A 26,306-nucleotide genomic window follows, 5' to 3' on the forward strand; every position below is an offset into this window, starting at 1 on the left:
TGCATGCTCATTTTGAATACTGCAGGCAAACCTGATCCTTACCCTTGTAATCTCAGGAAGACTGTGGAACTAGAAATAGGAGAGAAGGGCAAGAAAGGTCTTTACAATCCTTGAATGTACCCAGCTACCATGTTCAGTATCATCATCATTTCATCATTTAAGGCATCTGTATGAACAGAACTTTTTCTGTACAGCAGCTGCTCTGAGCTAGTTTAGCTTCAGAATTTGGCAAGGACTCGGTCCAGCTTCTCATCCACCTGCACCCCAAAGTCCCTTTCCATAGGGCTGCTCTCTAATGTCTCATCCCCCATCCTGTACTTGTACTGGGATGGAACAAGCCTCACTATCAGTACAGGCTGGGGAATGAGATGTTAGAGAGCAGCCCCGTGGAAAGGGACTTGGGGGTGCTGATGGGCAAGAAGGTGGACATGAGCAGACAGTGCACGCTTGCAGCCCAGAAGGCAAATCATATCCTGTGTTGCATCAAAAGAAGTGTGGCCAGCAGATCCAGAGAGCTGATTCTGCCACTTTGCTCTGGTGAGACCTCATCTGGAGTACTACGTGCAGTTCTGGAGCCATCATTATAGAATGGACATGGACCTGACGGAGTGGGTACAGAGGAGGGCTACGCAGATGATCAAAGGGTTGGAGCACCTCTGCTATGAGGACAGGCTGAGGGAGCTGGGGTTCTTCAGCCTGGAGAAGAGGAGGCTCCAGGCAGGCCTAATAGCAGCCTTCCAGTACCTGAGGGGTCCCTACAGGAAGGATGGAGAGACTTACAAAGGCCTGCAGTGACAGGATGAGGGGTAGTGGGTTCAAGCTTGAGAAGAGCACATTTAGATTGGATGTTAGGAACAAGTTCTTTACTATGAGGGTGGTGGAGCACTGGAACAGGTCACCCAGGAAGGTGGTTGAGGCCCCTTCCCTGGAGATAATGAAGGTGAGGCTTGACAGGGCCCTGAGTGACCTGATCTAGTGGGAATGTCCCTGCTGACTGCAGGGTGGCTGGACTAGATGACCTCTAGGGGCTTGTCATGAAAGAAAGTAGAGCCCTTTTGCAGAGTCTTCATTTATACAGAAAATTGTGGCTCAGAGGCCTTCTATCGAAAAAGTCAAAACAATATTTTCTATCTGCTTGCACTGACGTAGCTGCAATACCAGCAGACGTACGGGCCCTGGGAGGATCTCCCCCTCAGAAGAGCAAAAGACATAAACATGGTTATGTTTTGAAATAAAGGCCTTGGGGTTTTCAGACATTGTGGGTACATTATGCACATTCGTTGGGGGCTGTCCCCTGAGTGGTACTGTAAATTGTTTATGGTAAAATTATCCAATCATGTAAGTTGATTATAACTTTGTACCAATCTGTAAAATTAACATAAAAATCGCCTGAAATGGATGAGCACACCCCTTTTGAACATTATAAAATACTGTACTTGCCTTAATTGAGCACCTCTCTACATCCTCTCACCTTCTACTCACTCCTAAACCCTGCATCTCGATCTTAACCCTGGTCTCCTTCTGAATGATACCATGCCTGCACAAACATTGCAGCGATAAAAGCTACAAGCCGGCGTGGCACGAAACGGGACAGCGCCTGACCCCCGTCAGCTTCGCAAGCCGGCACCCGACTCAATCAGACCTGCAGAAGCTTAAACATCGCACCGCAATTCGTAAATGCTTTAAAACTCCTCAGAACTGCATTTGGACAGTGAGTAAATGATAAACTTTTTATTTAAAGACTGAATAATTTCTCAAGACTCAGAACTTTCTTAAAATCATGGACTCTCTTTATTTTAGCCATTCTGCTTTTTTTTTTTTTTTAATTCTCAACCGCGAACAAAGAACTCACAAGGGATAACTATAAACAAGTTTGGGAAGGGGATTTTTAGTATCTTTAGTAATAAATTGCTTTAAACCTTTATAAATCAGCCTCGCATGTTACTTCCCGAACTTCCCTAAACTCAGTACCATGACAGGGCTCCTTTTAGCCCAGACCATTCTATGATTCTATGACGTACAGCCTGCTGGTGTGCAAATGTGGGGTGTAGAATGAAGACAGGCAGAGGCGTGTGTTGTCTGTCACACAGGGGAAGTTAGCTTGAAAACAAAATAAGAGTTTGCAAATATCCTACAATTTTAATGTTGAAGGTGCTTTTTAATAGAACATACAGTCACAAAGTCAGTTCATTGGACTTAACCAAAAATCAAAGGTTTTGGCAAAGGAAGCCAATATTGCCCTGTTAAGGCATGGTCTGGCTGCCTATCACACTCACCCACTGTCCCAGAGATGAAAAGCATTATACCTGCTGCCTCAGGTAACAAAGTTGCAAAACACACTACATTTCTCTGTAACACCTCATTCCCCATGGTCTGACACAGGCATGAAAGCACAAACATAGGCTAATTTTTGTTTAAAGATTTGAGCACTTGAAAAATCCTGGAATTAAAATGAAGGTGCTCTCTCAAATATTTTAGTACTTTCCAGGCAAATCATAATGCTGATGGTCGTGCTGGTTCATTTTCATGTGCGCTGGTGTAGCTGAAGCCAGCAGGCACAAGATGACTGTTAGCTCTCCAAAACAGGGCCTTTTTATACATCCCAGCTGCAATGTTCATAGCAGTGGGTAACTGATTCACAAGTAAATACCCATATTTGTCTCTACAGGGATGCTAAAAAGAGGAAAGAATGAAGATACAATCATATTAGGGGTCTGTACTTCAACGTGTATAAATCTTAAGAGTAGAAATCTGTCTTTAATCAATTAAGGAGATCTGGAAGGCAGAGGGAAAAGAGAGGAATGATTCTGCCTAGCATATTCCACTCTAGCTCTACAGTAAGGCTTGCAGCATCTTACTTTATGCCCAATCTAATTTCAGGGCTTTTAGGAATGTAAGCTTTAGAAAATTGTTATGAGAGTGGAATATTATAGTATAACTAAGGGTTGCCATGATGTCCCTCTAGGGTGCTACCTTAACAGGGCTTTGTGACAGTGGATGCTACCAAACAAAAACAGAAGAAAGAAAGTTTAAATTATCCATAGACCAGATAACAAGCTAGAGGAATTAAAATATTTGGGATCACTTAAAAAATGGCATCTTTCAATTAGTTTGAAAATGCTGGCCTCTGCTCTTACAGGGATGCATTTTCATTTTGCCCAATCTCCTTGCCATAGATTGCCTTCCTTCTCCTAGACAATTGAGATAGAAGAAAACATGGGCTACAGCCAATATTTATCAAACACCTTTCATTAATTAAGCTGTTCCTTCTAATAGAGTCAAGCTGTTGTTATTAATAGCAGATAAGTATCCCATAGTGCCTCCACCTCCCTGCTGCTCCAAGTGCTTAGGCATGCAGCTGCCATGCCAGAGCACCATTTGGGAGGCCCATCCAAGCTCTCTGAGTGGTATAGGGTCACTCCAGTGCACTGGTGATGAGAACCCCTCAGGGAATCCTGTGCGTCATGTGGTGTCTACATGCCCTGTGGTCCCTGTACATGGGCTGTACGTGACAGCCACTGCCCCCCTGGATGCAGCCAAGTTGCATGGGTGCTGCTCAGCATGGCCAGTCAATGATGGCCCTTCTGACCAGTGTGGATTTACTTCTAGTTCTCACCCAGTCGCAGAGATTTGCCACACATAGCTCCCAGCATGTACTTAACTTTCTTTCTGTCCTGCTGCTTTCGGATCACTTTCCCTAGTCTCAACAGTTATAAGCAAGGTACAAGTCCTTGTCCTGCACACAGCTCCCCAGAATTGCATAGGAGAGAGTGGATTGCAGGTCAGGAAATCCTGACAGCACTGGAGTGGCTTATGTTAAAAAAAAATCTTTTTATAACCAAGTATTGCAAAGAAAGATGCAGCTGATATGAAAAGGTAGACTTGCTGGCAGGCTAGGAAGGGTCACCAGGCCATCTTAAGAAAGTTGCCAGGTACTTTGAAACCCACACAGCTTTATACAGCAGTCATATAAGGTCTAGGCCATCACGTCTACTTCTCCTGTGCCCTTCCTATTCTGCACCAAACCTGAGGGCTCTACAATCTTGACAGCTGCTCTCTAAGAACCACCTCCCTTCTCCAACAGAGGAAGCAATCACACTACTATTATACAACTCATAATGATCTGTAGAGCAACATCTGCAAGGAAAAGGTTCTCTTCTGTTAGTGTCTTTGTGGCAGTTTGCCAGCTTCTGGGTATGCACAGCCTTGTGTCATTTCTCGATAGCCATAACAAACATCACCTCTCCCAGAAAATCTCAAGTTACTCCAAAACCATGGTATATAACAAATTTCAAATTCTCTATATTGCATCTTATAAACATGAACACACACACACACACACACACACACACAGAGTATATATAGACAAATATTTCAGGAGTGGTATATGTAGCAGATGCAGTATGTGTAATCTAACATTCTTGTATATGTATGTTATTTTTATTTAATTTTTATTGCTCCAGACTGGGTCACAGGCATGCTAGGAGAGAAGGGGGGTATAATGAAACTGCCAAAGCCACCCAATATCAGCAGTAGTTCCCTGCAGTGTTTGCACTGTACATACATGCAAAAGAGACAGCCCTTGCCCTGGCAGCCATTACCAAGAGAATGGGCTGGTGTAAAAGAAAAGCAGTATATCATGCAATATTATATAATCAGTATTATATAGTATATACTCAGAGGCAAGTAAGCCAATATGAAAGCTCCATACTTTCAAAAGAAGGTCTATTTTTATGTCAGTTATCCATTATATCAACTCAGGCATCCCAAGAAATGCTACTGCATCAGTCTACCTCACTATGTTAATTCCAGTGCATGGGTTGTAATAATATTCTCAGTTCTCACTATTTTGCTTGGGGTAAAATTTCCTCTAGGATAAGAAAGGAATAATAGCTGCCTGACCCAAAATCTTTATCAGAGAATAAACATTTGCAGCTTGATCTAAAAATCTCAAATGACATAATTATTTCAAAAGAAGACCAAAAAGGAACTTGGCACTATAGAATATATGCAACAAGACCTGTGCTTCACAAAGAAAACTTGAGATATGCACATTATGAATAATGGAAACAGTGGATAATCAAGATAAAGGAAATTCTGAGAACCTTCTAAAAAGTTTTATTGTAAACATACTTGTTAGCCTGTGGAATGATTTATCTTTCACTGTAATGTGGTGAGAGGTGAATCCAAGCAAACAAAGCATTCAAACTCCAAGTAATCTACAGTGACATTTAATGAAAATATGAGGCCATGAGGCACCCTGGAAACATATCCTTTTTCCCAGATAAAGCTTTATACAAGCCTAGTCAAATTAAATGCAATTACTGGGACATATATTTAAAGAGTTATCCCTGGGATAACAGTTCCAAATCAGAAGTCTAGATTAGACTCCAAATCAGGAATGGCAATTTGTGATATTTAAATAAACATAGCAGGCCAAGCGGCCAGTAATCCCACTGCTCATCTCTTGTTAGTCCATGCTCCTCAGCAAGGGTGAGCGGCAAAACTGGGTACATCCTCCGAAGCGTAATAACTGGGCTGAATCCTGAACGGCTGGGCGTCCAAAATGCAAATGCTGCTGCTTTCTGAAATTCAGCAGGGAATTTATTTATTTTTTAGAGATAATCAGATGCAGTGGGGGAAGGATGAAGGGTAAAACTGAAGCAACACTGGCAGCCCAGAAACTGTGGGATAAATGGAATTAAGTTGCTTCATTCTTGTTATGGGATATGACTATTTTAGCTGCATATGGTTTGATTGCCTGGTCTTGGGTTTTTTAACGGGTGAAAGCAAACCTGGAACCTTATGTTGTCCCTTACTTTTTGTTTTCCTGCTCACTCCATAAAGGAGGGAAACAAAACAAAAAGGGAAGCTGGCTGTTGCTCCTGCGTCCACTAGGAGCACAGGTGCCTCCCCACAGCCTGGGGAGCTATCCCATTGCTCAGCACGGGAGACTTTTTGCTTTGCAGCAACTCCACCCACTGACAGACTACCAGACTGCCGTGGTCCTTCCAGTGTTATGCAGATGTCTTACTTGGAAATCAGTGTTTGGCCCTAGCTTTTGGTGTCCTCTTCCTCTCAATAAGGTTCCTGAAGAAACTCCCAGGGACTAGAGTGGCCCTATTAAATATATATGACCTGTGTGAAATCTAAAGCCAGTTGTGTCACCTGAGATTTTCTAACATCTTCCTTTCTTAGATGTTGTTTTTGTTTGCTTTTGACTTCTGAAATCAAACTAGTCAGGCTGAAATCATCCATGTAGTGGATTATTGTGGAAGAATTTCTCACCAGTCGAGGACATAAAGTCATAAACGTGGGTAACTTGTGCTGAGAACGTCCTTGGTTCCCAGCGAGGCTAGGAAATCGAGATGTAAACAACTGAGCACCCCACACACAGCTGCAGCGGGCAGAGACTAGATAACCAAGGGGGCTGGAGTGGGTGGTCTGGGAGGCTGACCCTTAGAATGTTGTGATAAGTTAACCTATGCACACCTTACATGTAACTCTGGACCCTCTGACTGTAACCAATCTTAAGCTGAGCACGCCTCTTGCTAGAATGCATATAAGTTACTGTATCACAGAAATAAAGTGGATTTGATCATCTAACCATATTGGTGAACAAAGAGTCATCTTCCCATAGCGCTCCACCGAACGTGTTTCCCAACAGATTTGCTTTATCTTCTGCTGAAACCAGTGACTTCTAAGAGAGTATATTGCTTTTCACTTACATAGAAGAATTATAAAACATGGAGAAGCTCTAAAGCCTTCCTACTAAATATGACTTTAAATTCAGCAAAAGACACATCTTCCACATGAGACAATTTCCACTTGTTATTCCCCTGGAAAATATGTGGATGTTTGGCTGTGCAATGGTCCTGGAGATGTCTGACTAATAGGGAACTAGAGGAGGAGAATCCAGGAGAGGGCAATGGAAAAAGCAAGAGCCCCTGGGGAGAAAATAAATTTGCATCATGTTATTAAAGACTGTAGCCATGACACATCTGTGGAAAGGACAGATATAGGGTAACAGAGATGCCACTAATTCTGACATTTCCTAGGTTTTTGGCTCCTTGAGTTAGCACACTTAGTAACATTTTTTATATGCATATGTGCATATAATGTAATGGGGTTTGACAATGTCCCTTTAACCTGGTAATCCTGTTCATGAATCACAATACCTCAGCACATAATATCACTCAATGAAAATAACCGCTGTGCAAAGTGAACCGTAAAGACATATCTGAGGAGAACATCACAGTAGGCTTCTGGTGTTGCTTGGAAAATAATCCTTGTAACCAGAGGCGAGCTGATTCTTTGGATCTTATTATCTCTTTAGAGTTTTCCCTATGTCTGACGATGTTTCCAGTGTATGTGCTTAAGTGGAGGGGAGAAAAGTGTTCACTGGAAGTCTCAAGAATCTACAATAAAGATAGTTCTCTAGAGTATGTTATAGATTCTGGTGAGCAGATAATTTTTGTATTAATAATAATATCTTATTACTTTACCTGTTAAGATTTTATGAGTAATCCTATCTTGCTAAAATTTGAAAATCCTTTTAATTTAAAGGAGAACGTTTTGGTGGTAGTGTCTGCTGTATTCTGTTAAATCAAAACACACTCACTGTAGCTGAAATTGTCTTGAAAGCAGAAAGGCAGTTACACTGTAAATCTGTGGGGGTGGAGGTGATGAATTACACTGTGAAAGGAAACGAAAACCAGATGGCACTTGCCAAACACCAACACAGTGCAATTATATATGGAGTGGAGGCATAACCACATAACACTCATACAAACCTGGTACCCAGCTCCTCACCAGACAGCTGAGCAGAGTGAAGTTTGAGTTTTCATAAGGTGTCTGGTGACATCAGGGTTTTGCAGATGAAGACAAAGCAGCAGCTTGGGCTGAATTAGCCCAGGAAAGAGATGAGATGATGGATGGGCAGTTTGCCATAAGCTCCTAGCACTGATAGCTTTGCCCAGAACTGCTTCAGGGTTTGGAGCCTCATGAGGAAAGGAGCTGCTGGCTGCTTTGATAACAGGATGTGGGGGTGTGTAGAGTGTTGAAGTCTGAGTTTGAACAACATGATCTTTCCCACTGCCTTTACTACAACTCAGTCATGAGTTTGATGACCACAGATACTTTAAAAATCATAACTTCAGAAGCATTACGAGTCCAAACCTGGTATAGGCAGAATCCAGACATTATATAGGAGGAGACAAAACTTGCAGAAAAGGTTAAAACTCTGACTGCACTGCAGGCAAGAATAAAAGTGTCACTGACAGCCACACCAGAAACAGGATTTTCTCCTATGGAAATTGTCCTGGAAACCTAATAGGCTTATTAGATGTCCTGGCTTGCCCCACCCTTCTGCTGATGGGGGAAGCAATGGTGGGAGGAAAACAGAGCTTAGGCCATTATGTCCCCTCCCAAAATGATAAACAGGTACCCACAGATGTTTAGGTACTTGTTGGTGTCTTGCCCAAATAAGGGTGAGCAAGCCCTGGTTTCATCTCATGTGGTCAGTTTTGCAAATGCCATTTTGATTGGTGAATCTCTGTGGTCAAAGGAGCCATTGCACTCAGGTGAACAATATAAATTGAGCTAAGTTGCAAGCAGTTGAGCCACTTCTGCCTCACTGCTCTGCCTCAGTGTGTGCTGTTTCTGCCTTTCTGCCTCACGGGTCTGCCTCTGCCTCACTGCTCTTGGACAATGTGTTCTGCTCTGCCTCGTGCTTCAGGTCAGCTCAGCCCCGATATTTTGGACTTGAACTACCTGGAAACTTAAGTGCCTCAAGTTTCCCAGGAGAAGGCATTTAAGTGCCTCATGATGTGACAAGAAGTGCCACAGACATTGTGCTCTCTGTACATCTGCAATAGATCCTGCCTGCAACTCTGCAAGCCTCCATGCCAAGAGGAACCAGAATCAAGTCAGAGATCGTCTGCCTCTTTCCCAGCATCCTGGGAAGGTCTAGAAGCCTCTCAACAGCTGAGCAGTTCCAACACTGCCACAAAGGAGTCAGGGTCCATCTTGAAATTTCTACTCCACTGTAGTGAGTAGAACAGACTTTCCCTAGAGTTGGGCTGCCTTTTATTTGTAAGTGGGACAAAGCCATTTTGTGGCTAAACTTTCCCAATTTTCTGATTCTCCTAAATTAATGAATTTCCCATAAGCATCCTTGTGAAGATTTTCATGACCAAATTAGCACCCAAATTTAACTAATTTGTATATAGCTTTCTGGAAATAAAATTAACTATGTATTTTATAATTCCTGCCTCATTAATTGCCCCAACTAAATCAGAAATATGCCAGATATTTTGTTGTTGCTAGTATGACGCCACTCCTTGAGACCACAGCAAACTGAAGCAGGCACAACCTGTTGATGAAGGACCAAAAATCAGAGCTGGGCTGGTTCTTCTTCTCCACAGTATCCAGTTGACAAGAAGGGAAGTGGAATTTTAAGTGAAGAGATGCTTTTGTGCAGCAAGTTATTGTTGTTAAATTTCCTTACAACATTAAAGTAGATTTTCCAATCAACAGATGAACCATTCCCCTAACCCTCTTTATTTTGCCAACAGACCAGTAAAAACACCCGACCCAGGTGATACACAGCTTGGCATATTTCCATTTTATGATTTGATTTGTGATCATAATTGCCCTTTGGTTTTGTGAAATCAATGGATTATAGTAATCATTTTGCATATTGTGTTTATCTTTCAGACCTTTTGGACTAGTTTCTTTGCAAGTGAACCACAGCAGGGGCATACCATTTTTATCCACAGATACCTAAGTTAATCTTTATTATCAACATCTGCACCATAAAAGAGGAAAAGCAATTCCCCAAGAACATCTGGGGACTTTCTCATCAGCTAAAAGGTCATGGCACTTCAGAGTTAAGACCTCATCATCTCTATGTGACTATTCCTGCTGGATTTTTTTTCCAGTTAAAATATCTTGTGATATGATCATATGAGTGCTTTATTACTGATTGAAGCTATTTATAGAAGACATGTCCTCCTTGACTGCAATTTTCCAGCCTGTAGCTGAGATGAAGTAACTGACAGGAACTGAATAGAGGATAACTTCCTGATGCATCTGGTGAGCAAGCCGAAAAGGGAAAGCACCCTGCTGGACCTGCTGTTTCTGAACAGAAAAGGGCATGTGGGTGATGTTATGGTTGGAGGCCATCTTGAGCACAGCAATCATAAAATGCTGGAGTTCTCAAATATTGGAGAAGTAAAGAGAGGGGTCAGCAGAACTGCCACCTTGAAATTCCAGTGGGCAGATTTGGGCCTGTTTTGGAGACTAGTTGACAGAATCCTATGGAAGGCAGTCCTAAAGACTAAAGGAGTGCAGGAAGGCTGGACACTGTTCACGAAGGCAGTCTTAAAGGCACAAGAACAGGATGTCCCCATGTGCTGAAAAGTGAGGTAGCAGGAAAGAAGACCAGTCTGGATAAATAGATTTGCTTGCAACTCAGGATAAAAAAGGAGAGCTTATGGTCATTGGAAGAAGGGACAAGCCACTCAGGAGGATTACGAAGCTGTTGTGAAGTTACTCAGGGAGAAAATTAGAAGAGCCAAAAACCAACTAGAAATTAATTTGGCTTCAGCTGTTAACAATAAATGCTTCTACAACAAATAGAGGACTAAGAAGAGTTTCCATCCTTTTTTTACTCCAGAAGGAAAACATAGCATTCACAGATGAGGAAAAGGCTGAGGTACTCAGTACCTTCTTTGCCTCAGTCTTTAGTAGTGGGACCAATTTCTTGCAAGATGCCCAGCCCCCTGAGCTGAAAGATAGGGATGGAGAGCAAAATGAAGCCCTTGTAATCCAAGAGGAGACGGTAAGTGACCTGCTGCATCACTTAGACATTCACAAGTCTATGAGAATAGATGGCATATACATGACAGTACTGAGGGAGCTGGCGGAAGAGATCAACAAGTCCCACTGCCAGGGAAGGTCATGGAGTAAATCACTTAGAAGGCCCTGCAATCCCAAGCACAAATACAGGCTTGGCAGTGACTGGCTGAAGAGCAGCCCTGAGGAGAGGGACTTGAGGGTGCTGGCGGACAAGAAGCTCAACATGAGCCAGCAGTGTGCACTTGCAGCCTGGAGAGCCAACCAGACAAGCAGGACTGGGGAAGTGATTGTCCCACTGTATGCAGCACTGATTAGGCCACACTGTGGCCCTGAGTACTGTGTTCAGCTTAGAGGTGCTTACTACAAGTGAGACATTGAGGTCCTGGAGAGAGTCCAGAGGTGGGCAATGAAGCTAGCAAAAAGTCTGGAGAACATGTCTTATGAGGAGTGGATGAGGGAGCTAGGGTTCTTTCGTCCGGAGGAGGCTGTGGGGAGACTTGATTGCTTTCTACAACTACCTGAAAGGAGGTTGTAGTGAGATGGTTGTCAGTATCTTCACCCTAGTAACAACTAAAAGCAAGAAAGGAAATGGCCTGAAGTTGCATCAGGGAAGATTTGGATTGGATAATTAGAAGAAACTTATTCACTGAAAGGGTTATCAAACACTGGAACAGGGTACTCAAGGAAGATGTTGAATCTTCATTCCTGGAGGTGTTTAAAAGACACATAGATGTGGTGCTAAGGGAAATGATTTAGTAGTGGACTTGGTAGATTTATGTAATAACTGGACTTGACCTTAAAGGAATTTTTCAATCAAAGTGATTCTATGAAGATACAAATCAAAACAGGAGAAGCTAACAGATCATTTAGGTATGCATCTGTGTTTTGCCATGCTCAAGGTGAAATAGTTTGGGCCATTTACATTGAAAAACTGACCCCTCCTTCAGCTGGAGTCAGTGTGACATGTCACAATACAGAAAGTCTCTCCATCTTTGTGCGAAGTCTAAGAGGTCAGTCATCTATTTTACTTGCAAAACCTTCCTGCCTCTGCCTGCAAGCTGGTGCTGACCTTGGATGTGCAGTTCCTGCCAAATACTCTTCATGGGAAAACAACTTTGCTTTTTCCTTTGGGCATGTGGAGGAGAGTTTTTATTCTAGTATTTTAGATTGAAAGGCTAGACGGCAAGGTCTATGTCCACACTATAAACAATGATAATAGAGAAGATTGGTCCCTATCACTGAATAACATGGACTGTCTCACGCCCACGCTACCCAGAGAATGTTCCTTCTGTAGCAATCCCATCTTATCCTCTCCCTTGATGATCTTTAGAGCCTTGCTGATGCCACTCCAGTGATGGAATCATGATCTGGGGACATGGAAGGGGTGAAAAGCTTTAGCTTCTTCTTCTGCAACAATACAATGCTTGCCTTGCAGCTGTGAAAGGCATGAGTAGGTGTTTTATTCACACTAGTGTGTGGTCCAAAGATATATCAGTTTTAGAGGGTCAAGTTCACTCATAGTGCATTCTGGGAGGAGCTGCTGAGAAAACCTCTCCCCAGAAGAATGTGTTGGCTCTGTCTTGGAAAAACTCATTAGATTGGTCAAGACAGCCTGTGAACAAACAAAAAAATTAGCAGAGCAGAGCTAGAGACCAGTGCTCAGGTCTGCTCCCTGCCCCACATCTATTTAGCAGGAGTCAGTGCATTGCTTTAGCCAGAACAGGCATAGCAAGTGAGCAGAAAGCAAGTGACATGAGTCATATCCAACACTGCATACACTCACTCCCTGTCAGGAAGCAGATGTTCTCATAGGATTCTGTTTAATAAATAATAAAAATAATAATAGGTATATATTTATGTGTATTTCTGACAGGGAAGCAGCCTGATGTGTCTCAAATCAAAGTGTCTCCTGGGACTTCTCTTGAGGAACTCAGTGCATGCTCTGCATCCTGCTCAAGGTCCCATGCAAAATTATGGTTTCATCTTATGCAAAACACTCTTTTTTTTTTTTTTTTTTTCAGAATAATTGAAAATGAATACTGCAGCACAGTCACAGAAATTCTTCTCTTTTTAATAGGATTTTCTGCCTGGCCAGTGCATAAATTGTCTTTCATTGGAAAGCTTTCTCTGACTCTGTTCTCCCACTGGATTGAAGCCCAGACAAGAGAGAAGGAAACCCCAGAGAAGTTCTGCTCTCTCTGACAACAATCAATGATGTTGAGTGATGAGCAATGGCAGTATCATAATTTGTTTATTTATTTGCCATCATTAATCGCTCTTGCATTGCTGCGTGCTGTCTCTTTCCATTGGTTTAAAAGTAATGTCACACTTTGTGATAGTGTTCTTTTTCCTCAGTAGTTTTGCCATCTTTTGTTGCTGCTGTTGTTGTTGTCTGCTCTCTTGTATCCCCAAGGACAGTTTTCTTTCTCCTGTATCTATCTGTCACATTATTCGTAAGATTCTGATGTATACCTGTCTCAGAATCCCAGGACTCTTACCAGAACTATTTGACAAAATTAACATTTCCCTCTCTTTTCCAGTGCCTCAGTAAGGACTTGACACTGCCACAGGTTCAGAAAGCTGAAGCAATCAGATGGTTTAATTTATTAAAGTGACAGTTACGACAGATTTGGGATCACCACTGGTAAATGCACTAACTGCAAGACTAATCTGAGGATTAGTAAATCCTGAGTAATATCCAGCAAAGATGGAGATGCAAACATTTACAATAGCTTCAATATACACTAGAAATGCAGCAAAAGTTAATCCAAATAAGGAAGGTACAATCTTTTACCAAGATGTGTGTCTCTGCCTTGGCTGGAGGAAAATGAACACAGCCTATCAATCATCTTCATCTCTGTCTTTCCCTCCCTACTGCTGCTGCTGGTACACACCTACTGCAACAGCTGCACCCCTTGCTGCTGATTCTGATGACAGTGTTCTGCACACTGAGAGATGAGTCTCTTGTGTTTTTTACATCCCAGCCCCAGCTGTCTCTGGCTTTAAGGTGATGTTTAGCATGATTTGGTAGGAGAGTTGAGTTAAATAGTCATATATTACAGAAATGTTCAGGTTGGAAAAGACCCTCAGGATCACCAAGTCCAACTAATGTCTCTACTCTACAAGGTTCACCCTTAAATCATATCCCCAAGCACATCTAAATGACTTTAAAACACATCCAGGGTTGGTGACTCAATCACCTCCCTGGGCAGTCCAGTCCAATGTCTGAGCAGTCTTTCCATCAAAAAATTTCCTAATGTCCAGTCTAAACCTATCCAGTCACAGCTTGAGGTTGTTCCTTCTTGTTCTATCACTAATTACCACACATCCTTTCAGGTACCTGTAGACAGCAATGAGGTCTCCCTTCAGCCTCCTCTTTTTCAAACTAAACACCCTCAGCTCTTTCAGTTGCTCTTCATAAGATTTATTCTCCAGGCCCTTCACTAGCTTCGTTGCCCTCCTCTGCATTCACTCCAGCACCTCAACAGCCCTCTTGTATTGAGGTGCCCAAAACTGAACACAGTACTGGAGGTACTCACCAGAGCAGAGTACAAAGGGACAATCTCCCTACTCCTGCTGGACACAGCATTTCTAATACAAGCCAGGATGCCATTGGCTTTTTTTGCCACCTAGGCACACTGCTTGCTCATATTCAGCTGCTTGTCGATTACAACTCCCGGGCCCCTTTCTGCCACACAACTTTCCAGCCACACTTCCCCAGGTCTGTAGTCTTGTTTGGGGTTACTGCAATCCAAGTGATGGACCTGGTATTTGGCCTTGTTGAAGTTCATCCCTTTAATATTGGCCTATATATTTAGCCTGTACTCTCTTTGGCTCATTAGCTTACCAAAGGATGCTATTTTTAATATTAAAATTGCAGTTAATAAGGCAAAGATCTTCACTTAGGCACTCTGGCCTACAAAATTTGTAAATGAATCTCTTTTGAAGTTGAGTGTTTATGTTATTTTAGCTTTGCTTGGTCAGTTTTAGTCAAAACAGGGCCATTTTATCTTCATAAGCCTCTCTACTTCAGCTGTTAGCAGGCCCAATTTGTGAATCTTCACTTGACACAAACACATAATGACTGTAAACGACCTTGGTCCTGCAGTGTACTAAATCAACTTGCATTCCTTTCCCACAGTAAGCTAGGCAATTATGTCACACTGTTTTCGAAATATCTCTTGCAGTCTTTTTTTACTAGTGGTGGGCAAGTGGACGGAAAAATGAGAAAAATGGAAAAATGAATAAAGCAGGAGGTCTGCACATCCCAGCAGGGTAAAATGCTGCTTTAACCAGCACTGCTTTAGACAAAGTTTATTCTGCGCTATCTTATTGGTCACAATCTCTGCAGGCAATTGGTGTACTGTGTAGACAAAAGCTCCTCAAACCAACAAATACCCATTTTTGTTTATCTATGAGGCACCTAGCACAGCAGGAGTGCTTATGAACATAGATGGTAATTCACTTCTGCCACTGTATCTTGTGCTATGAAAACACAATGCTGACTTTGTTTGTTTGCTTTGTATAAGGAGATTGGTGCTGAATTTTCTCTTGCAAATCCAACATGATTGCTGTGGTCAAAGATAATTGCACAGCTTAGCATAGCTGTAAAAATGCAGTTGATTCTGGCACTGAGAGCTTGCCTTTTACTGTGACTCAGGTTAATCTCCTGAAATTGAGAGCAAATTTGTTCAATGAGTCATAATTTATTTATTTACTTGATGTTAAAATAATTGAGTTTGGTTCTCAAGGCTCTGTGGACCTACCATAATAAATTCTGCAAAAAGTTAAACCGCAGCAGTTCAGTTAACCAGCTATCCAACTCTGATGTCAGCTGAAAAACAAGGTGTTTCCGCTGAAAACCCTCCCACATAAATGTATTTTGCAGTGTGCCTGGAAAGTCAACAAAGTTGATGTCTTTAAAAGGAAGAGAAGAATAATTTTCAGAGACATCAAATACATCATTTTGCAAGTGATGTGCTTTTTCTAGTTTCTAGCTCATACAGCTTCTGAAGAGAGATTTTCTTGGTGTTTCAGACCCAGACCACAGCAGACTTTACTGTACCAAGCGTGTGACAGGATGTGACACTCTTAATCCAAACTAATGAACACAGAAAATAAGTAAAACTGGCAAGGGAAGACCACTGTTATATTCTCTCTGCTTTCCCAGGCTTCAGCCAAGGCCTCATCCTAAACAGGGAGAACTGCTGACTTCAGTCTTCCAGCATTTTGGTAAAGCAACAGCCTCATGGGAATGCTAAGCACCCTGGGACCTATATTGCTTACTGTGTCATTCTGAAGGTCACTTACCCTCTCCAGTATTTTCTGAATAAAAGACTCCTTATAATAGCAAAATGTAAAAGACTGTAGGCTGTTTCTATGTATTCTGGAATTTCAAAGCCGGAAGCAGTAGCAGGATATCCTATTAACTGTGTCTGTATAGTGCCTTTTCTCACATGGCTTTGCTGAAGCCTCTAAAACAACTCAGCTTTCAAAGCCTGTAAGAACACTGAAAGATTATTCAAAGACCAGGGAGCACAATTCACAGAACTGATGCAGAAGAGTCTACTACTGGTTCTGATGAAATTACCAGCATATGTAATTAAATCACATCTATACACACTGTGTTTCAGCAAAGTTGTGCTTAAGCTTTTCTTCCTGAAAGACAACAGCTCCATCTTTCCCACAGGTGAATGCAATTTTGATATGTCATAGGTAAACCAGATTCAGCAGCTGCAAGTTTAAATGTTTGTCTAACCACTTAACGAGACAGTTATACATCCTCATCTGTCAGTTTAACTATTCACTAGTCATGCTATAATCAGCATACTGGTGATTTAATAGAAGAGTGTTCTAATGTAGTACCAGATGGTCCTTCTGACAAACAAGGGGAATGGTAATTTCTGTCGTGTTTTCTTCAAGGGTAGTAGAATACTCAAAAAGATCCTTCTTGGAACACAATGCTGACAAAATTTACTGTTTTCATAAAGCAATGACTTTAAATGTTACTATGCGGACTAAGGGCATGTATTGCAGGGCCATGTAGGCCCAAATAAGCTTACAGATGCCTTGCCTTGCCTGGACATGTTTTTCTGCCCAAACATGTTTTCCTGCCCAAACCAGAGGTAGACACATTAAACAGACAAAAGGGGCACAATAAGCCTGGTGCCACAAAGTCTGGCCTGCCCAGGGTCCAGGTTGTATAACGCGTTGTGTGAGTAGTTGTGTAAGCCCACACGCTTAGTGTATGGCCCACCAGGTGTAGGGCCCATGCTATCCCCATATTTGGGGGTACTATACCTGTGGACCCTTCCTAATTTGGTGTGTTTTGACTGACTGCCAGAAGCCTATTGGACAATACTGTGGCCAAAGGACCATCAATCTCGGCCCACATCTAATAAATAGGGCAATCCAGGTAAACAAGGTGCTCTTGCCACTCTCTCTGCTCACCTCTCCCTGCCTGCCTGTTGCCTGGGGCCACTACCTTTGTTCCACGACACTCTGCACTGATCCAGTGGATGATTGAATGAGGCGTTCCGGGCCAGACGCAGCTCCAGCCTGCCGCATCAGCCCGGGCGTGCCCGTCGAATCGTCTCAGACGGCGTGCCCCAATTCGAATCGAACTATTAGCACCACGTGAAATTAACCACGTGGCTTTCGCTATATATATTTTGGGACCACAGATACTGAGATTTCCAACCAGAGGGTATTTGAACTCTCTTGATTCAGGTTGCTAAGGAATTTTATTAACTTTACCAGTGGCCGTTTATGCCGCAAGACTCTCTGATCAGAGCATTTCTAAAACCTCTACCAAGTTGCTTAATTCGGCTGTAAATAGACATTCTGTAAAACAGTTTCACCAACCGTACACAAAGAATTTGTGTGGGTTAGCTGTACATAAATTTGGGGGAAATTCTATATATCAATAAATTATTCAATAACCTTCAAATCGGCCTCATATCTCACCCCAAACTCAGACTCACTCTACAACAGGGCAATTCAGAAAATGCCCATGAAAAATTTTGCTTGATTCTCCTTGTTTATTTCTCCTATTCTGCAAAGACATTAGATGTTTGCTATATTTGCAAAAGAGCTTTGTGTAAGTCAGTGTTAGCATCCCAAAGTCCTGTGGGGACATGAGAAGGTAGGAAATGTCAGAGGGAAAGGTGGGGAATGTCAAAGTAGTGCTGAGAGAGATCTCCTCTGCAGTGAGGTCTATAAGTTGACCCCTGACTGTCTCAGTGAAGATTTAAATTAGCTCACACTACACGTGACTCTCCACTACAGCTCCATTCATTAGAGAAATTAACTTTTCAAAGAAGCTAGTGAAATGTCAGTGATGATAAAATGAAGAATATCCACGGGGGAGAAAATTTAAAGACAGCGACATTTTTGCTGTTGGTAAATGAAGACAATTAACCCATAAGCAGCAGAAAATTTCAATAAACTTCAATATTGGTCTCCAGTTTATAACAGACTTCGATGGAATTGGTAGTGAAACTACAGCAATCTTGTTACCAAAGGATGTCCTGTAACTAAGAATCTCTGGAAGAAGATACTGTGTGTGACACGTATCTCAGTGATTCTTTCATTCTAAAGCTGGATGCAGTCTGGTAGATCAAAGTGTCCTTCATGACAGGTATAAATCATGTTTCAGCTGAGCTCCAACTAACATTTTGAGCATTAAAACTCTCTGATTTTTATTCAGCCTTTGTACAACTCCTTTCTTTCAAATAATAGAATTTTGATTGATCCATTCATCTCCACTGTAAAAGTACCATTGTAGGGACTCCTGACAGACTGTTACATTTTTGGCATGAAAAACACACTCCATACTAATATCCTAAATGCCGCTCTACTCTTGACATGAAGTGACTTCAAAATGTATCCAGACGGAAGGATATCTCAAACTAGTTTTATGGGCTCCTGAGGTGACCCGGACTGGAAGAGCACTAGGCGTTGAGTATCAGCGATCTGTCTAAGAGCGGCCTTGCAGAGGTGTGGTTCTGTGTTCTGCTGCACGTACAGCACCACCTTCAGGCCGGTGCCCTGACGCAGCTCTCCAAATGCAAAGCAAACACAGCTGGGTGATGGTAGCAAAGGAGCCTGCAGGCAGCTCCCACGCTGTAGCAGCGATTACACACCTGCCTGGCCTTGCTTTTATCAGGGACGCAGCAACTAGTTCTCATGAGCACATCCTCGCTGCTTGACAGTAGAGATGATTAATAGACTTGTTTTCTTCTTTAAAAATCCTATAAGAGCTCGGATGACCGGAACGGACGAATCATTCCTACCGAAGGGGTCTGCAGGACATGCTGCACGTGGATGGGAGGCCTGCACGACTCGGGAATGCTAGGATCTGAAGGAACGTAAGAGTAATTTTTTTCCCCATACTGTTAGCTCTAAGAAGTAATATTTTATATGATATTTTATTGAACCCATGCGCCTTTCTGACTGGGATCATAACCTCCTGGCGCAAACCACGTTGCAATCGGCAAGTTCCGGTTAGAAACGCCTTTCTGGAGGGAGGCTATTCAGGGAGGGAGAGCCCCGGTGCCTGGCGGGCCCGCGCGCAGGTCTGGAGGGAGCTGCAACGCGCGTAGCCCCCGTGGCTGCCGCGGTGGCTTAGGAAAGGGGCAGTGGAGGGTGCGCGTGTGTGTATTCCTGGGCGCCTCAGGCCAGTTGAGGCATATGTGAAATGATGGGGCACGAACACGAAAAGCCAGGGCAAGTATGCCCTCGCTTTGCTTGCGCTTGAGGCGATGCCGACCCAGGTGGCCCCGGGGCAGGCGGGGAGGGAGTGGTTGGGCTGCCCGGGACGTCTGCCGCGGCAGGGCAGGTGGGATGGGCGCCGCTCGGGCGCACACGCAGTGCGGGAGGAACTGGAGCCACACGGTCCTCTCCGCTCGCAGTGCAGTGGGGTCTTCTGTATATGCGATGGATTATGCCTCTGCGCCACAGCGGAGCAGGGGGTACCCTTGTGCACGGTAACCCAGACCATTACCCAAAGAAGAGTCTTAGAATCGTTTTTCGTGGAAAATCTCTTTAAGATCATGAAGCCCAACCATTATCTTTCTCTACTAAGTCCACTAATAAACCATGCCATAGAATCATAGAATTTTTGGGGCTGGAAGTGACCTTGAAAGATCACCTAGTCCAACCCTGCTGCCAGTGCAGCATGACTTAGAGTAGGTCACACGGGAATGCATCCAGGCAGGTTTTGAATCACAGAATCAAAGAATGTTAGAGATTGGAAGGGACCTCCAGAGATCATTTGGTCCAATCCCCCTGCTAAAGCAGACCACACAGGAACATGCCCAGATTGGTTTTGAAAGTCTCCAGAGAAGGAGACTTCTCTGTCTGGGCAGCCTAGTCCAGTGCCCTGTCACAGTAAAAAAGTTTCTCCTCATGGTGAGGTGGAGCTTCCTGTATTCTAGCTTATATCCATTATTCCTTGTCCTATTACTGCTTGCCACTGAAAAGAGCCTGTCTGCTTCTCTTGGCACCCACCTGTCAGATATTTATAGGCTCCTCAGCCTTGTCTAGGTTAAACAGTCCCTGTTCTCTCTGTCTTTCTTCTCAGGGGAGATGTTCAGGTCCCTTATTTATCCTTGTAGCTCTTCATTGGACTCTCTCCAGCAAACCCCTGTCTCTTTCGAACTGGGGAGCCTAAAACTGGATACTGTATTCCAGGTGTGGTCTCACTGGGCCAGAGTAGCCGGGAAGGAGAGCCTCCCTAGACCTGCTGAATGCACTTTTTACTGATGCACCCCAGAATATCATTGGTCTTCTGGGCCACAAGGGAACATTGCTGTCCCATAAATAACTTACTGTCCACTAGGATTCCAAACTCTTTGGAGCTGCTTTCCAGCAGAGCAACCCCTAAACTGTACTGGTGCCTGGTGTTATTTCTTCCCAGATGAAGTACCCTGCACTTGTCCTCATTGAACTCTGTGAGGTTCACCTTCACCCAGCTCTCCAGCCTGTCCAGATCATGATGGATAGCAGCACAACTTTCAGGTGTGTCAGCCACTCCTCCCAGTTTTGTGTCATCAGTGAACTTGGTAAGTATATACTCTATCCTCTCTCTAATGAAAATATTGACAAAAAATTGACCCAGTTTTGATCCCTGAGGAACACCACTGGCCACAGGCCTCAAGCTTGACTTTGTGTCTCTGGTTACAACCTTCTGAACTTTGTTCTTAAGCCAGTTTTTTGTCCACCTCAGAGCCAAATCATCTATCCCACTTCTTTTTTCCCCAGTTTTCTTACAAGGATGTTATGGGCGACTCTGTCAAATGCCTTACTGAAGTCAGAGTATACGACTGCTCTCCCTTCATCTACCCATTGGGTCACACCTTCATAGGAGGGTATCAGATTAGTTAAGCAAGATTTCCCCCTAGTAACTCCATGTTGGGTACTCCTAGTAACCTTTTCGTTCATATGGCTAGAGGTGGTCTCCAGAATGTACTGCTTCATCAGCTTACCTGGGATGGAGATGAGGCTGTCTGATCTGTAGTTGCATGAGTCTTCCTTCTTGCCACTTTCCAATACAGAGGTAATGTTGGCTTTCTTGCAGTCTCCAGGCACCTCTCTCGTTCTCCCTAAGTTTTCAAAAATGATGGAGGGTGGCTCAGCAACATCAACCAGCTCGCTCAGCACACATGGACGCACCCCATCAGGGCGTGGTTTCAGTTTGTCCAGGTGATCTCTAACCAACCAATGGAATATCATCCTCCAATTCTGCTCTCTTATTCCCAGTGACTGAGATTCCAGAAGGCTGGTCTTAGAAGTGAAGACCAAAGCAAAGAAGGCATCCAGTAGTTCTGCTGTCTCTGCATGTTCTGTTGTCATATCTCCTGCCTCATTTAGCAGTGAAGCCCACTTTTTCTCGTTCTTCCTTTTCTCATTGATATATTTGAAGAATTTCATCTTGTTTTCTTGTAGCTCCCTAGCCAGACTAAGTTCCAAGAGAGCCTTTGCCTTTGTTGTTGTGTATCCGCATATTCTGGCAGCATTTCTATAATGCTCCTAATTGACCAGACCCTTTTTCCACATGTTGCATATTTCTTCATTTGATTTTGTTTTAATGAGCTCCTTGCTTATTCTTTAGTTGACTTTTTTTTTTTAAGAGAATACACCTGTCCTGAGCTTGGAGGAGGTAATGCTTGACTATTAACCACCAATCTTGGGTCCTTCTACCTTCTAGAGCCCCAGCCTATGGGATACTTCTAAGTGAGTCTTTGAAGAGGACAAAGTTAGCCCTCTTAAACTCCATGGTAGAAATTTTACTTACTGCCCTACTTCTTTCCCTAACAATACTAAACTCAAACATGTTGTGATCACTACAGCCAAGACTGCCCCCAGCCTTAACTTCTGTGTTTTGTTGGTTAACACAAGGTTCAGCATTGCACCTCTCCTTGTTGGTTCTTCAACCACCTGAAACAGAAACTTGTTATCAACGCACTGCAGGAACCCTTTAGACTGGTTATGTCTGGCTGCGTGATCCTTCCACTTAATATCAGGGATATTGAAGTCACCCATGAGCACCAAGGCATTTAATCTTGAGGCTACTTCCAGTTGCCCATAAAAGCCCTCATTGACAAGCCAAATGATATAGAATCAATCAGGGTTGGAAGGGACCACAAGGATCATCTAGCTCCAACCCAACAGAGGGACACTCTACCCTAGATCAGTCTGGCCAGAGCCTCATCCAGCCTGGCCTTAAACACCTCCAGGGATGGAGCCTCAACCACCTTCCTGGGCATCCCTTTCCAGAGTCTCACCACTCATGCTGAACAACTTCCTCTTCACGTCCAGTCTGAATCTCCCCACCTCCAGCTTTCTTCCATTCCCCCTAATCCTGTCACTACCTCATATCCTAAAAAGTCCTTCCCCAGCTTTTTTGTAGGCCCCCTTCAGATACTGGAAGGCCACAGTAAGGTAACCTCAGAACCTTTTCTTTTCCAGACTGCACAGCCCCAACTCTTTCCATCTGTCCTCATAGGAGAGGTGCTGCAGCCCTCTCAGCATCCTCGTAGCCCTTCTCTGGACATGCTCTAGCATGTCCACATCCTTCTTGTAATGGGGGCTCCAAAACTGAATGCAGTACTCCAGGTGGGGTCTCACCAGAGCAGAGCAGAGGGGGAGAATCACCTCCCTTGACTTGCTGGCCACACTTCTGATGGAGCCCAGGATCTGGTTGGCCCTCTGGGCTGCAAGTGTGCCCTGCTGGCTCATGTTGAGCTTCTTGACCGCCAGCACCCCCAAGTCCCTCTCCTCAGGGCTGCTCTTCAGCCAGTTACTGCCCAGCCTGTATTTGTGCTTGGGATTGCCTTGACCCAGAGCACTTGGGCTTGTTGAACCTCATGAGGTTGACTTGTGACCACCTCTCCAGCCTATCCAGGTCCCTCTGGATGGCATTCCTTCCCTCCACTGTGTCTGCTGCACCACACAGCTTGGTATCATCAGCAAACTTGCTGAGGGTGCACTCAATGCCACTGTCCATGTCACTGACAAAGATGTTGAACAAGACTGGTCCCGGGAATGATCCCTGAGGGACTCCACTTTTCACTGCCTCCACTTGGCCATGGAGCCATTGACAGCCACTCTTCAGGTGCGGCTATCAACCAGTTCTTAATCCATCTAGTGGTCCACCCATCAGGCCCATGTTTCACCAGCTTGGAGACCAGGATGTAGTTCAGGAGAGTGTCAGAGGCCTTGCTCAGGTCCAGATAAATTACATCAGTTGCTCACCCCTCATCTATGAATGTTGTGACCCATTCGTAGAAGGCTACCACATTTGTCAGGCAAGATTTGCCCTTGGTGAAGCCATGTTGATTGTACCAAATCACCTCTTCACCATTCTTCTGTTTCAGTAGTTCCTTCAGGAGGATCTGCTCCATGGTCATACTGGGCACAGAGGTGAGACTGACTGGCCTGTAGTTCCCTGGCTCAGCCTTCCTACCTTTTTTGAAAATGGGAGTTATATTTCCCTTTTTCCAGTCAGTGAGGACTTCACCAGACTGCCATGACTTTTGGAACATAGTAGAGAGGGGTTTAGCAGCCTCATCTGCCAGTTCCCTCAGCACCTGTGGGTCTACCCCATGGACTTGAACACTTTCCAGTTCTTCAGGTGATCACAAATCTGACCTTCTCTTAATGATAGGCAGTTCTTCCTTCCAGTCCCTGCCATTATCTTCCATGACACCAGGAGTGTGGCTGGAGGCTGTTGCGGTGAAGACTGAGGTAAAGAAGTCATTTAGAATGTCAGCCTTTTCCATGTCACTTGTGACCATTTCACCTGTTTCCTTTCTGAGGGGGCCTACACCCTCCCTAGTCTTCTTTTTACCATTAACATACCTGTAGAAATTCTTGGCATTCCCTTTGACTTCCCTGGCTAGATTAAATTCAAACTGTGCCTTGGCTTTCCCAACCAGATCCCTAGCTGCTCAGGCAGCTTCCTTATATGCCTCCCATTCCAGCTGTCCTTTCTTCCACTCCTTGTAGAGTTTCTTTTTGTGTGACATCGTGCCCAGGAGCTTCTTGCTCAGCCAGGCAGGCCTCCTAGCATTCTTCCCTGCTTTCCCTTTTGTTGATACACTTTGCTCCTGGACACAGAGGAGGTGATCCTTGAATACTGACCAACTGTCCTGGGCCCCTCTTCTTTGTCCCATGATACTTTGGCCACCAGATCCCTGAAGCGATCAAAGTCTGCACACCTAATGTCTAGGGTCGTAAGCTTAGAATGCGTCCTCCTGGCTGCCCTGAGGATCTTAAATTCAACTGCTTCATGGTCACTGCAGCCAAGGCTGTCCCTGAGCCTCACATCAGTCACCAGCCCTTCCCTGTTGGTGAGAACAAGGTGCAGCTTAGCACCTTTTCTTGCTGGTTCTTCTATTATTTGGAAGAGGAAGTTGTCATCTATGCAGTCCAGGAACATCCTGGATTGCTGATGCCTTGCTGTGTTGTTTCTCCTGCCGATGTCAGGGTGGCTGAAATCCTCCATGAGGACCAGGGCTTGTGACATGGAAGCCACTTCTATTTGCCTGTGAAGGGCCTCATCTGCTTGGTTCTGCTGATCAAGTGGCCTGTAGCAGACTTCTACAGTAACATCACTTTCCCCTGTCTTCCCTTTAATTTTAACCCATACACTCTCAACCAGCTCACCATCCTTCCCCAGGTGGAGCTACACTGATTCTAGCTGGTCACTAATATAGGGGCAATGCCTCCTTCTCTCCTTCCCTGCCTGTCTGTCCTAAAGACCTTGTACTCATCTATCCATACAATCCAGTCATGGCAATCATCCCACCAAGTTTCATCAATAGCCACTATGTCATGGCATCCCATCAGCACAGTGGCCCTTAATTCATCCTGTTTGTTGACCAAGCTCTGTGCATTTGCGTAGAGGCACTTCAGCTGGGCTGGCCCTGTCATCCTCTTGTGCCAATTCCCCTTGATTTCCTCAGATTGTCCTGTTGCATCATCCCTGGCTTGCTTCAGGGCAGCAAGTTGAGGGCCCTCATTAGCTCTCCATCTCTCTGCCTCCAGTGATCTGCCCCACTGTTTGTCGCCAGCCAGCAGGAGACTATTAACCCTTTCCCCCTTCCAATCTAGTTAAAGCCCTATCAATGAGCCCTGCCAGTTCCTCCCCCAGGATCCTTTTTTCCCTCTGGAACAAGTGCATCGCATTAGTTGTTTGCAGCTCTGGTGCCTTGTAATCCGAGCCGTGATTGTAGAATCCAAACCCCTGTTGATGACACCAGCCCCAGAGCCATGAATTGATCTGTTGGCTCTTCCTACATGTTCCCATTGCTGATGGTAGAGGGATAGAGGAGAATACATCTTGAGTTCCTTATCCCTGTAGCAGTTGCCCTAAGGTCCTGAAGTCTCTTTTTATTGCTTGTGAGCCTCTCATTGTTGCATCGTCACTACTCGCTTGAAAGACCAGAAGTGAGTAGTAGTCTGAAAGACTTACGAAGTTGGGAATTTTACCTGCAGTGTCCCTTACCTGGGCACCAGGGAGGCAGCAGACCTCTCTATGAAGTGGGTTTGGCCTGCATATTGGGCCCACTGCTCTCTTCAGTAGGGAGTCTCCTATAACAGTGACCCTTCGACATTTCTTTTCAGGATTGGTTTTGATGACTGGCCTGAGGCAACCTGTCTTTGGTGCAGTTTCTGGGCTTTTTGAGTCCTCATCCTTGCTGACAGCCTGTTCCTCCTGCAGAGCATCATACCTATTCTGCAAGTGCACTGTAGGCAGTATGCTTCTTAAAGTGGCGTGCTTGCTCTGTTTGCATTTGTTATGTAGAGTAGAGACCTGTTCCCATTGACCCTGCTTGTGTGGTTTACTACATGGAGGCTGAGAGACTTGCTGATGGGAGGGTGTTGGGCCCTCTGCTCCACTGAGAGTTAACCCTAGTTCATTTTTTTATGGGGGGAATTAG

The 26,306-nt window shown here is 44.2% G+C and overlaps 1 long non-coding RNA gene across 1 annotated transcript in view; it reads left to right on the forward strand.

The window, feature by feature from the left end:
* The first annotated feature begins 19,037 nt into the window (after positions 1-19,037).
* Positions 19,038-26,306, forward strand: part of LOC135191320 (uncharacterized) — a 75,680-nt gene continuing 68,411 nt past the window's right edge. The window contains exons 1-2 of the long non-coding RNA XR_010308795.1: positions 19,038-19,229; positions 20,780-20,924. This is a non-coding gene — a long non-coding RNA (uncharacterized LOC135191320). The remainder of the gene's footprint in view (positions 19,230-20,779; positions 20,925-26,306) is intronic.

This window comes from Pogoniulus pusillus, chromosome 3 (assembly GCF_015220805.1).
Source record: "Pogoniulus pusillus isolate bPogPus1 chromosome 3, bPogPus1.pri, whole genome shotgun sequence".
NCBI lineage: Eukaryota > Metazoa > Chordata > Aves > Piciformes > Lybiidae > Pogoniulus > Pogoniulus pusillus.